Genomic DNA, 14,237 nt, shown 5'->3' on the forward strand with positions numbered 1-14,237 from the left:
CTTGGAGGAGTGAATCAGCAGCTCCGAGATCTCTCACTGTGTCTCTCACTCTCCTTCTCTCACTCTGCCCTTCAAATGAATCATTTTTTAGAAGTTCTACTAAATGAGATTGAAAATGTTTTACTGTATATATCAATTTTATTTGGCCACTCTATTTCTTAAAAACTCAAAGCATCCTAACATAATAATTGATGTTTTGCTAGAGCTGCGGCAATAGACATGGAGAAAAATATACCATAAGGTATCAAGAATTCTCAGAGGAGGGCAAGGCTAAAATGGTGTGGCTGTTTGGGAGCACATGCATTTTTTTCCCCATTACTTTGTCTTTGGTGGGGAAGTGGTAGAGGTCAGGGTCAAATGAAAGCATAACCAAGGTTGTATGCTCAAGCTGCCTTCTGAGTGAAGTCTGAATGATACATAAAATTTCAACAGAGAAAGATGATGTCCTCCTTGCAGACGGAGATGATAGATCAGGAGCAAGATGTAGAGATCATCAAATATAAGTCCTGTGAAATAAATCCAAGGCTGGTATAGATATAATGAATAACAAGGGAATACACTAACATTTCAAAAATCAAAAGTTAGTTCCACCTTTCCAAAGTGATGATCTACCTCATATAGGAGTAAAATTATAACATACAGAAATGATGCTCTCTTTGTAGTTAGATGATACAAGAGCAAGATGCAGAGACCATAAAATGCACGTCTGTGATATAAATTCAGGGTGGCATAGATAAAATGGATTACCAAATACAACAGTTTTTTTTTTTTTTTAATGAACAGGGAGTAACTAGAGTTGCCCTAAAAGATGCTCTACCTCATGAGGAAGGAATAATCAATATATTTATACAAAAAGCATGGCACCCTTGCACTGATGAGAGACTTCCTGTTTACTGGAATCACTTACATGAACTTAGGATTTGGACAACTTGGAATGCATTATTAGCACTGAATTTCATGTCAAGGGAGACAGCTGCTATCGAACAGTCTTTCCACATGACAGGCAGAATCTAGGAACCACTTTCCCATTTGCATGATTTGGGAATTAAAAGTCAAGCGATGACAGGTTTTCTCAAGTTCTAATGGGCTTCTCTGGGTAAGGGCACAGTAGCCATGTTAAGCTTAGGTGCACTCTATTGACTCTTCTCCTGCACCCAAACCACAAAAGGATTTGTAATCTATGTGATAAAACAAGGAACTGTATCAATAGAATGACGACACAAAATTTAGTATTATTGACCACTATTGGCCTCATGGCCCAGTGGGTACATCTTGTGCTTAGAGTTAAACTAAATTTCAAATCTTGGCTATGTGTTTTTTTATTTTTTAAACAGGCAGAGTTAGACAGACAGAAAGAGAGAGAGAGAGAGAGAGAGAGAGAGAGAGAGAGAAAGGTCTTCCTTCTGTTGGTTCACCCACAAAATGGCTGCTAGGGCCGGCACGCTGTGCTGATCCGAAGCCAGGAGCCAGGTGCTTCCTCCTGGTCTCCCGTGCAGGTACAGGGCCCGAGGACTTAGGCCGTCCTCCACTGCCTTCCTGGGCCACAGCAGAGAGCTGAACTGGAAGAGGAGCAACCGGGACAGAATCCAGCACCCCAACTGGGTCTAGAACCCGGGGTGCCGGCGCCGCAGGTGGAGGATTAGCCACGTGAGCCGTGGCGCCGGCCGTCTATACGTCTTTTAAATCCTAGGACTTTGAATAATTTCCTTATCCTCTTAATAAATATTTAGCTGAAAAACTGAGAATGTTGACCCTAGCTTTTTCATGTGAAATAAATAATAAGTACATATACCTATCTATATCTATCCATCCATCCATCCAGTGCTCAGTGAGTAAACTCTAGAAAACACCTAGGTCCTTATGAGAATAATAGGAGAAAATAATGACCTGGATATTCATGAAAATATCAGAACTAAGTTTTGTTTGAAAATGAAGAAGAAAAATGGTATCAGGACCTAGAAAAGAAAAAATATTTACTTATTTCTGAAATAAAAAAATAACCTTTTATGCATTGAGAAAATAGTATGGAAATCTTCAAGGCTTCAAAAGTTGCACCACTCGATGTCCAGCAGTAACACAGAAGAAGAATGGGGTTGAGGAGGAGGGAGAAGGTGAGGAAGAGGAGGAGGGTGGATGAGAGGCAGCAGCTGACACAGTGTGAGCACACATAGCCCAGGCACTATAATGGATGACTCATGTACAAAACTACCAACTTCTGGGGTGAGCACTATTACTGCCCACTTTTTATAAATGAAGGAAAATTAGGCTTAGAAATTAGCACCACCCCTGTGCCAAATAAACTACGATTCACAACTTATCACACAACATCTCCCCTACAAAGCCGTCCAGAGTAGAGTGAGACCTGCATTCATTATTTACAGCTCCCAACTGCATCCCTTCCCTTTGTAACATTCCATAATTCCCCGTATTTTAAAAGAGAGCTCTCTGCTGCAAGTGCAGCTTCAGGTGCCAAATATTCTTCCATCTCCACGGAAACAGACTGAAAAGAAAATGTGTATGAAAACACATTTCCCATTTCAAATTTAGTCACTTGTGTTGTGCTTACAAATTGTACCCATCCATTATTTTAAGCCTAAATGAAAGCAAACCTCCAAAAACCAGGGAAAAGAGTAACAGCACTCGTGTGCACTAAGACAATTTGTAAGCCAAAGTTACTCTGTAGGTGGTTACATTGCTATTTTAAAAATCAGTTAGTACCAGGCAGCCCAAGAAGAAGAAAAAGGAAAGTGTGGTATACATAGATTCTTCTCTCCTCCCTATGGAAACAATCATATGAGCTGCATCTACTAATACAATTACTTATTTAGGCAGTAGATACAGACAAATTCATTAAAAGGACTAATAAGTTTGGGGGCTTACTTGTAGAGTAATTTCACTTCTTAAGTGTGCCAGTACTCGTAGTAAAGTAAACTTTAAAGTCAATCAGATGTAGGTTTGAACTTGGCTCCGTTTGAACCAAAGCTGTATGGCTTTGGCCCTAACAGCAAAATGGGAATAGTCAGGGTAGTGCTGTCTTAGAGTCAATGCAGAGGTTAAAGGAGCTAACACATTTAAAGTTCCCACTCGACAGGGGGACTTGATGCATGTTAACGGGCAGAAATGGGAGAACAGTGACTCAACGTTCTTGAAGAATATGTAGAAATTGGGGATAAAGAGCTGAAATGTACAAGAAGGGATTGCAGCATAAGGATGCCTCCTTCTTCAAGACTGGCAGGAGGGAAGTGTGAAAGGGTAGAGGTGCAGATAAGTCTGAAGGGAGAGGGGAAGACCGCACACTTCTGAGGGCTTCATCTTCCTGACAATCATTAGACAGTGAACGGAATGAGGACTGAATGGGGACCTGCGCTAAGAGGTCAAAGTCTGCTGTAGCTGTTGAAATTAGTCAAAGAACAAGAAGTGCTAAGATCGGCTAGCAGAACGTGTGACTGATCTGGAAAGGGAGACTGAGCTTGCCCATGGTTCAGTATCCACAAACAAGTGTTTCCACATAGCAAACCTTTGACGGCTGGACATGCACAGACAGAAGTAGATACAAACATTGCTCCAAGACTAAGCTACTCTGGGAAAAATTACTGAAGTAGGTATCAGCAATAAGGCCCAGTAGGGTCAGAGTTAAACTGAGCCTTCCCAAAAAAAATTTTTTTGACAGGCAGAGTGGACAGTGAGAGAGAGACACAGAGAGAAAGGTCTTCCCCTGCCGTTGGTTCACCCTCCAATGGCCGCCGCGGCCGGTGCGATACGGCTGGCGCACCACGCTGATCTGATGGCAGGAGCCAGGTACTTCTGGTCTCCCATGCGGGTGCAGGGCCCAAGCACTTGGGCCATCCTCCACTGCCTTCCCAGGCCACAGCAGAGAGCTGGCCTGGAAGAGGGGCAACCGGGACAGAATCCGGCGCCCCGACCAGGATTAGAATCTGGTGTGCCGGCGCTGCAAGGAGGATTAGCCTAGTGAGCCGCGGCGCCAGCCCCCAAATGTTTTCTAAAGATTTATTCATCTGGAAGTGAGAGCTAGAGAGAGAGACAGAGAGAGAGACAGAGACAGAGAGACAGAGACAGAGAGACAGAGAGACCCTCCATCTGCTGGTGTACTCCCTAGATAGCCACCATGGCAAGAGTTGGGTCAAGCTGAAACCAGCAGCCTGGAACTCTGCCAAGTGTCACATGAGGGTACAGGGACCAAAAAACTCGGGCCATCCTCCACTGCTTGTTCAGGCCATTAGTAGGGAGCTAGGTCAGAAGTGGAGCAAAATGGATCTCAAACTGGTGTCCATATGGGTTGCCAGGTTCACAGGTGGTGTCTTAACCTGCTATACCACAGCTCTAGCCCCCAAATATTTTTATAATATGGACACAGAGATAAAGTTTCTACTGTGGCAGTAGAAAATTTTATTAGATGAAGAATCCAGAAAGTGACTAACACAGCTAACGGCACACCTGAGCCTGTGAAGGAAGAAAAGCCTGCTCTGAAGAATGGTATTCATGAATCAACAACACTGATTAGGAGTTCTCCATGGCAAGGTTTGTGAGAAAAACATCTTAGACTGAAGAGGCAGCAACTCCAGAGGTCGTGAGATAGGGTTAAACTTAGCTATATCTCAAAAGCAGGAAGAAGGGGCCGGAACTGTGGTGTAGCAGGTAAAGCTGCTGCCTGCAGTGCTGGCATCCCATATGGGTGCCGGTTCAGGACTCGGCTGCTCCACTTTCGATCCAGCTCCTGGCTATGGCCTGGCAAAACAGTAGAAGATGGCCCAAGTCCTCAGGCCCCTGTACCCATGTGGGAGACCTGGAGGAAGCTCCTGGCTCCTGATTGGTGCATCAAAGGTCATTGCAGCCATCTGGGGAATAAATCAGCAGATGGAAGACCCCTCTCTCTAACTTTGCCTTTCAAATAAATAAATATTTTTTTAAAAGTAGAAAGAAGGCCAGAGAGGACTGAGACCAATAAAGTAAGGGAGTAGTGTTATATGACAAGATCAGATCTAGAGGAAGGTAGGAATTAACCGAATCTAAGACATGGAAAGAGATAATACAGAAATTGAGAATAATTCCAAATTCATTGAAACACTGATTAAGAATGGGAATGGCATGCTATTCTGACAGATGAGTAGGGAATAGTCTTGGGTTAGGGCCAGGAGTGTAATCAGAGATGGAAGTTTATGAGACAATTATTAAATAATCTTGGAAAAGATTATAGAGATCTGAACTAGAAATCAGTCACAGAGAAAAAGTTAGGTGGACAGACACTAGAGATAATTTATAGGTTATGCTAAAAGAACTTGATCATTTGATGGATGTAGAATGGAAGGGGATGAAGAATAACAATGGAATTCCAGGCAGTAACATAGAGCAACTGAGTGGATTATTATGCCCTTTATTGAGGCAGAGAGAATCAAGGTTGCAACAGAAAAATTAAGAGCCCTCCTTTTTGATTGCTTAATTCAAGGTTTCCACTAGATTTTTATGTGGAGATGAATGTTAAGAAAGTGAACTTACATATAGGCCTTGAGTTCCAGGAAGAGTTCCTTGGTAAGAGATGCAAACTTGGGAGGCAGCACTCAAGTGTTTTAAGAAAACAGTTTTAGGAACCAGTTTGAGTTTCAGTGCCAGCATTAGCTTCTGACTCCAACTTCCTGGCAGTGTAGACCCTGGGAAGTGATGGTGATGGATCCAGTAACTGGGTCGCTGACACTCATGTAAAAGACTTGAATTGGGTTCTCTACTTTTTCCTTCCCCAGCGCTTGGGTTCCCTGCTCTAGCCCAACCCCAGCATGGCCCTCCATCCAGGGAACGTTGGAAATGAACCAAAAGATGGTGTCTGTCTGCCTCTCCCTCCTCGCAAATGTTATAGTAAATAAATGAAATAAAAAGCACTGTCCAGCATCCATCTCCCTGAATGCCTGTAACCCAAGTTATTTCCTGCAGTTGAGTAACCTCTTTCCGGCCTGCGTGGGGATGGTGGGTGGGGAGACAGAACAGAAATGAGAGCTTCTATCTGCGCATTCACTTCATAAATGTGCTGCAACAACCTGGACTGAACTGAGCCAAAGCTGTGAGCCAGGAACTCAATCCTCTTTAAGTCCTACCTAACTCTCGCCCAGCTTAGTTGAGAAGACCTGTCCTCCAGGAAATGTCCACTCATTCTCCAAGCTGGGCAAGGAAGCCCTCAGAGCTCCCTCATGGGACTTTACACTCATTCCCACCAAGGCAAGGTTGTCACTTTGTACTTAATCTTCTGTATTTGATGCTGGACTGGAAGGTCCTTGAGGGAAGATTTTGTACTATGCTCATGTCTGGAGTTAGATAATTTCTTCCACATACGAGTTCCACGGTGAGAGGAAGGGAAACTCAAGGTCAAGTAAATCAGGTCTACCTTTCTAATTCATGTTAAATTTGCTGACTCTGAAGGTTGGATATTTTCTCCCTCTATTTTTGAGGTCTCAGGACTAAGTTATTTGAAATTAGAAGGGTCTAAATATGGGATGAATCACTGCTGGCCATTCTTGTGGGGTTTCTTCATTCTTTTTTTTTTTTTTTTTTTTTTTTTTTTTTGACAGGCAGAGTGGACAGTGAGAGAGAAAGACAGAGAGAAAGGTCTTCCTTTGCTGTTGGTTCACACTCCAATGGCCGCTGCAGCTGGTACGCTGTGGCCGGCGCACCGCGTTGATGCGATGGCAGGAGCCAGGTGCTTCTCCTGGTCTCCCATGCGGGTGCAGGGCCCAAGCACTTGGGCCATCCTCCACTGCCTTCCCAGGCCACAGCAGAGAGCTGGCCTGGAAGAGGGGCAACTGGGACAGAATCCGGTGTCCCGACCGGGACTAGAACCCGGTGTGCCGGCGCTGCAAGGCGGAGGATTAGCCTAGTGAGCTGCAGTGCCAGCTTGTTTCTTCATTCTTAATAGATATAAGGAGACTTGAATTACAATATATGCACAATGAGTTAACTCTTTTTTCATTGACATACATCTGTTCCCATTCAGTTGCAATGGAATACAATTCCAGCTCACACACACACACACATAACTGTACATGCACATCCACACACATAAACCTGGAAGGATATATGCCCAAGTGTCCACAGCGGTTAACTGGTTGGTGAGAGTCGATGTATTTCTAATTTTCATTTTTAGTATTTCTTATTTTCTCTGTATTTTTGACAATGAGCATGTTGTTTTTATAATCAAGAAAAATAAACTCACAGTGGCCTAGGACTCAGAACAGATGGATCTGTGATCCCAACTTTATTTCTACCACCAGTAGAATCTGAAGCAAGCCCCTTAATTTCTCTGAGACTCAACACATTGACTGTACAGTGGGAGGGCTGATGTTTAAAGACCTTCAAATAATGGTATGCCAGGCTTTCAACGATAATGTATACTCAAGTACTTGTTCAACTATCTCTCAACTTGTGGCCACACTACTGTTATATAACAGTCCATCACTTGGGAGCAAGAACACTTTTTGCTGCTGAATACAATTTGAGAGATTTGCAGAGATTTGAGAAACAGTTTTCCTGAAAACAAATGAATACTTAAATTCAAAACTTTAAAATGATATGGCTTCCTCTGGGAGGTTACATAAGACTTTCATTACCCTAGATGTTTATTATCAGATGGATATCCCTAGAAACTTTAATGGGTGTAACTATTATTAAGGCAAGGAGGGGTAGGAGAAAGGAATATGATGTACTTGGTTAAAACATCCTATTTTTGTCTAGATATAAAAATCACAAGACATTTAACTAGCTTACAGAGGTAGAATGCCCCCCAAAGGGAAATATTAGACTTTGGAAGTGCTTTCCTAGGTCTATTTTTTTTTTCTGATTCAAAATGTACATTTCAACCTCCTAATGTGCTGGGTTTTAGGAAAAGTAATGAATGATGGAAGAAGCCAAGCACATAAAGCCGAGGACGGAGTGTTAAGGGGTTGGTTAGAAAGCACAGACCGTCTTTTACGATACCCCATCTTTTTATCTAGAAAACAAAGTAAAATTTTCCTATTTTCCCCTAAGAATAGCATGCAGTAACAGTAAATCAGCAGCAAATAAGATCAAATTAATGGTTTACATGAAAAATAAGCAAAATTAATAGTTTTCATAAAAGCTGAAAGTTACATTAAGAATAAACATAGGGTCGGCGCCGCAGCTCACTAGGCTAATCCTCCACCTAGCGGCGCCGGCACACCGGGTTCTAGTCCTGGTCGGGGTGCCGGATTCTGTCCCGGTTGCCCCTCTTCCAGGCCAGCTCTCTGCTGTAGTCAGGGAGTGCAGTGGAGGATGGCCCAAGTACTTGAGCCCTGCACCCCATGGGAGACCAGGAGAAGCACCTGGCTCCTGCCTTCGGATCAGTGCGGTGCGCCGGCCGCAGCCCGCCAGCCGTGGCGGCCATTGGAGGGTGAACCAACGGCAAAGGAAGACCTTTGTCTCTCTCTCACTGTCCACTCTGTCAAAAAAAAAAAAAAAAAAAAAAAAGAATAAACATAGGAGTACGCATTTGCTTAGTGGTTAAGATCACAGTTAAGACTCCTGCACCCCATAGTTGGGTATGTGTTTTAAGGTGGGTTCTAGCAGTTGATATCAAGTTCTTGCTATTTGCAGACCCTGGGAGGCAGTAACAATGGCTGAAGCAACAGGTTCCTGTCACCCACATAGGAGACCTGGACTGAGTTCCTGGCTCACAGTACAGTTTGTTGCAGCTCATTTATGAAGTGAATGCACAGATAGAAGCTCCCATTTCTTCTCTGTCTACCCATCTCCCAACCTCATTTCCCAAACAAATAAATGATCCATTTTTGAAAAGTCAGTTTAATGATTCTTAGGGTTTTTCTCATGTTAGTGTCACAAATTTAGTTTACAGAAGCAATTCTAGGAATATGATATTCCTACCCTTCCTTTGCCTCTCCTTCTCCCTTTTTTCCTTCCTTCTCCTTGTTTTCTTTCCATTTTTTCTTTAAAATTTTTTGAGATAAAATATTTTTATTTAACATTATAGTCAATGTAATATAATGTAATACAGGAATATAGACTGGGCTATAAATATGATCATAACAAAGGAAGTGAGTAACGAGTTCTGATACATGCTCATCCAATTATAGTCACAGGATTTACCACACTTACTTGCAAGAGTCACAGTCCACAGGGTGCCTGGAGATTAGGTTGGATTCCCCCAGGGCTGCTCGTCTGCTGACTGGCTTGGAGGCCACAGCCTATTATAAACAGGTGAACCACAGGAGACATTTCTCAGGAGCAAAACAACACATGACCACTGCCTTCTAGAATTGTACAGATGGCCCAAAGTTTGGGTCCATTCTGAGGGCAGACCAGCTGGAGGTAGATGATTTGCCCAGCAATAAAACACATAGATTTCCCTGCTCCTATTGGTCTTTCTTCTGCAGAGTCTGATTCTCAAGGATAGGAAATCAAGATTGGGGAATCTCAAAATAAAGCACACAAGAAAAAACTCAAGTTTAAGATAAATGTGGCTATCTAAAGTAATTGAAAATGAAAACATACTTCTGACCCTGAAATATACCACTGCATTTTTAAGTTGTTTTTACAGAGATAACCCCAGGTTATAGAAATCTATAACCACATGCTATAGTTACAGTGTAATTCATAGACTTTGTAGAAAACAGAAAGTTGATTTTCCAAGACCTTGTGAAATATCTCTATACTTAGCAGAAAGATAAATAGAAGGAATATAAAATCATTCCTTATACACAAATGCATTTTCTGGTGGGATAAATCCACAAAATAATGTATGTTCATGACTACTTTTATACCCCAAGCCTCTATTTAATATCAACAGCAACAAAAACATTTCATCACAATGGTGACTATCCCAAAGAGAGAGCATTCACTATGTGCAAAAGCTATCGAGAGAAAAGCTATCGCTGTTCTTTACATTTTTATCAAGTAATGAGAATTTTATAGTCAAGTGTTCTATCTATAACTTATTGTATTAAAATATAAAGAGGCAATTGAGGTATTACTTCTTTTTATGAATCTTTCATTGAGTGTAAAATACACATAAAATAAAATTTTAAATTTTAACCATTTAAAAATATTTAACTCAGTGGCATTAAGTACATTATTGTGAAACCATTACCATTATCCACCTCCAGATTTTTACATCACCCCAAACCGAAATTTTACATTTGGTTAATGACTCCCTGCCTCTGCTAACCAGGATTCTTCTCTTGTTCCTATGAAATAACTATGTCCAGAACATCATGTAAGGAGCCTTGTAGAATATTTGCCTTTTTGTGGCTAGCGTATTTTGCTTAACCTAATGTTTTCCAGATCCATCCATGTTGTAGCATGTATTCAAGTTCCATTACTTTATGTGACTAATAGATACATTTCACTGTATCTACTTCCACAATTTATTCATCTGTAGATGGGTTTGAGCTGTTTCACAATTTGGCTATTGTGGATGATGATGTAAATATGGATGTACAATATCTACTCAAGTCCCTCTTGCTTTATTCTCTTGGCTACACACAAAAAATGAAATTGTGGGTCATATAGTAATTTTATGGTTAGTTTTTTGAGGAACTGCTTTAGCATTTTTCATAGTGACTGCATTATTTTATTCCCACTAGCAGTGCATAATGGTCCAAATTTCTCCTCATCCTCACCACTGCTTGTTATTTTCTTTTTTTCTCAGTGATAACCATCCCAACATGTACTAAGTTCATATATTGATCAAATAATTCTGTTATGCTGAGTTTGTATCTGCAAGAAAATTTTTTCAGTTTTCACACTCATTTAAGATCCTGGACCAATTGCAATGGCCCAAACACAATTAAATATCAGAAGGTTCCTTCACAGGGCACCTCAGAGTCAGAGGCATGAGTCTTGAACCCAGTTTTGTCAAGGAGGGATATACAATGTTAGAAAAATTTATCTTCTGAGATTTGTGATTATAATATGAAGACGTGATTACTTGGCTTTACTCTTAAACATCAGCTATCCCAAAGCCATGTAGGATCTTCCCTTTTTCTCTCCAGGCATCAGCTCCAAAATACCTCCTTGTTCTGTTTCCAGTCCTTGTTTGCGTTTCTGTTCCCTTCTATCACAAGGCATGTGCATCACATCTTCTCCTACCTGTGCAGTTTCTTCTCTTTGTAATTCTTTTTCTCTTTGTGTGGACCTACTTAATTCCTACTCATTCTCTAGATTTCAGTTCAAGCATCACTTCCGGGGAAGCCTTCTTTCTTTCCTCTAATCCATTATATATTATTAATGAGTACTGTACTATATTTAGAGTATATATTTTAAAAACATACACTTACTACTGTACTTCCCCAGTCAATGCATTTGCTCTCTAAACCACCCATTTCATGGGGACAGGCATCAACAGTTGCTACCCAAGGAATACTCAGAGCCTTGCTCAGGACCCAACTGATAGATGGCAGCTTTAGCAGTTAGAAAAACATAGTTCCAAGTAATGAAAAATGCCACCCTAACTTGCTTAAGGGAAAAAGTAATTTGAAGCTTACAGGTGATGCTGAACTGGATTATCTTAAAATGAAGGACACATTCAAGGGCTGTTTGCTCCCATGGAAGAATCCTCTTGTGAGCCTGGACACAGGGTTCCTCTGTGCCTCCTTAGCAACATACTGAAGTTCCTAGAATTAACTCCAGGAACTCAAGAGTAAGGCTCCAGAAAGATGTCAGTTCCAGCTTTATTTTATTAGCATTGGTGTAAGCACCATCACACTTGAGAGCAACACATGAACCCAACTGTGCAAATGTACACCACTGGAAAAATCAGAGTTCCTCTGCTGGGGATTAATGTGCATTGGCAGAGAAAAGTGAGGCCAATTTGCTCTGCAGAGAGCCTGCTTCTTTTCCTTCCTGCAGCTTTGTAAAGTTAAAGAGGGAAAATGCTGTTACCTTTGAGATAAAGGAAAGGAAATCACAGGCTCTTTCATCTCCTGACTTCTGTATATTTTTAGTTATTTAAACTAATATTTAAAAAATTAAGGAAATTCAGACTTAAAGTTACTTTCATTGTCATATTTAGAAGGGATTTCAACTAGGAACTAGCAACATGCTCTGAGAAACTTTTTCCTCATTCATACATTGTATTCAATACAATCATGTTGCCATCATACAATCTGAAATCTTGCTCCAACACGGTCTTCTAATGTCAAGCCAAGCTCAATTTTATTGCCACAGCATATGAGTTCCAGAGACCTATTTGCTGTCCTTCCAAGCTATCCAACATGATTAAATTAAGCTGATTTCTACCCAACAGACCGCCAAGAGAGAGTCATGATCTGGATTCAAAGCTAAAAAAGGAGTTTTGAGATCTCATAGTTGATGCAAAATGAATATCAAACTCAAGTAATTTTGAGTTGGGCTCAATTATTTCCAAATTATCTTTCTTCTGCAGGTTTTTCATCTTCTAAAGGATGTCTTTAAGATTTGTGAGGCATTGAGCATTAGAATCTCTAAGTCATAATGGATGAGCGAAGAACTAATTAAATGTCACCTGACACAGTTACAGGTTCAGAGGGATACAAAAAAAAATACATCTAGTCAGTGATGGGCAAAGCACATCTTCCACCAGCTGCTCTTAAGTGGGGAGATTATGCGATATGTATGGCATAGTGCTATATGCATCAAATAATCTTCGTATCTCCTTCAGTCTTCACATTAACTCTGTGAGGTAGGCATCACATTCCCCATTTTACACACGGGACAGGGAGGCTCAAAGAATTACCTAATTTGCTCATAGTCTTCATAGTCTTCACTGTCACAAGAGTTTCTACCCCACTCCAAAGGCTACAGCTTTCACAAATTTGATGCATTCTCCCATTTGTGTGGACAGCTACTCTTGCGGTGAAATTTTCCCTCTATGTATGTGCTACAATACCACCAAATGATATGTATTGTGGAGTGAATTTTTGAGCTCTAAGGAGACCAAAAATAATAGGAGCTAGGAAAGAGCTTCCTTGCTGCAAGAAGACCAGGCAATGAAAATAATATAGACTAAAACAGATATAACGTCTATGTCTTATTTACACAAGCATTCATTGTTTTAAGTAGAGAAACAAATAAAACTCTAGAGAAGGAAACAGAACAGGAATTCCCTACATTTCTCCATGCTAGCACACCCATATCTCGCTCTGGGCTGCCTATAGCCACGTTATCAACATTTCTAGCCAGCAAACCTAACGTGTTCTTGCAACAACATTGTGTTGCATACACTGACTCACAATTCACTGAACTGGACACATGCTTGTCTAATTCTGTGAGCCATTCTGTCAGTCAAAGACAAGTGACTAATCCCTTTGAGGCACTGGCCGGCTGCGGCCTACCTGGCATCAATGCTGGTGCTGCCACACAGTGCTCACTTTCCCACCTTGCTTTCTATCCCCAGCAACGTTCCAAAACCAGGGCTCAGGAAAGCCATAAAATCATGCAAACTTGTCACACCACTGAAGTGTCTTCTCAGCTACTGAATCACTGTGCGAGAAGGAAAAATCAAGGGTAAAAGCAGCAGCGAATGCTTCCACAGGTTCCAGGGAGTCGAAGTACGCAGGCAGGTCCAGAAAATCATTCACTTTCCAATATGGGCTACAAGGTTTAACCGAAAAAGGATAGTGAAATTTTTCACCCTTCCCTGCAACTTGCAAATTAATGGGAAGGCTGCATTTATGATTAATCATCCCCAATCACTAAAGCAGAACATGGATCTCAAAGTTTTTTGCTATAGACAAACCATGTCTTTGAAGGCCAGGGCCTGGCACTTTCCAGGATTATGGGTACCCAAGAGAGGAGCATACACACCAAGGCCAACTCACCATCGCATTATTTCCCTAAGTAAATATGAGAGACAGGTTATCACACATTTTTTGAATATTATACGCCATGTGAAATAAATTAATGTATTCAATTGATTTATGAATCTCCAAATTAAGAAACTACTAAGACTGACACTAAATGCTAATATTAAAGATGCTCACGCCTTTGGCTGATTGTTTATGCCTGCTTTGTTTCACAAGAACCCTGTGAGTTAGGTGCTATTATCATGCTCATTTTACAGTTAGGAAATTAGGGCAAAGAGATGGAAACGGGCCAAAGTCGTTCAAGCCTATGTTATGAGCCACTTTTATGGGTTTTGTCTGTCCCCAGGAGCTCCACACTGATTATAGAAATAGGATGAAACAGAGTAATGTTATTTTAAAAGGATGAGCAGAGGTTCAGCA

At 41.3% G+C, this 14,237-nt stretch overlaps 1 long non-coding RNA gene across 16 annotated transcripts in view; it reads right to left on the reverse strand.

Moving 5' to 3' along the window:
- Positions 1-14,237, reverse strand: part of LOC127490701 (uncharacterized) — a 405,434-nt gene that overhangs the window by 305,753 nt on the left and 85,444 nt on the right. For 10 of the 16 annotated variants that reach the window (XR_016235409.1, XR_016235404.1, XR_016235408.1 and 7 more), the window contains one exon: positions 9,133-9,221. This is a non-coding gene — a long non-coding RNA (uncharacterized LOC127490701). Of the gene's footprint in view, positions 1-7,233; positions 8,459-9,132; positions 9,222-14,237 lie in introns of those variants that run through there. The other 6 variants (XR_016235402.1, XR_016235405.1, XR_016235416.1 and 3 more) reach the window with 1 other exon arrangement.

The sequence above is a fragment of the Oryctolagus cuniculus genome, chromosome 6, assembly GCF_051225735.1.
Source record: "Oryctolagus cuniculus isolate XC-2025 breed Fujian yellow rabbit chromosome 6, ASM5122573v1, whole genome shotgun sequence".
Classification (NCBI taxonomy): domain Eukaryota; kingdom Metazoa; phylum Chordata; class Mammalia; order Lagomorpha; family Leporidae; genus Oryctolagus; species Oryctolagus cuniculus.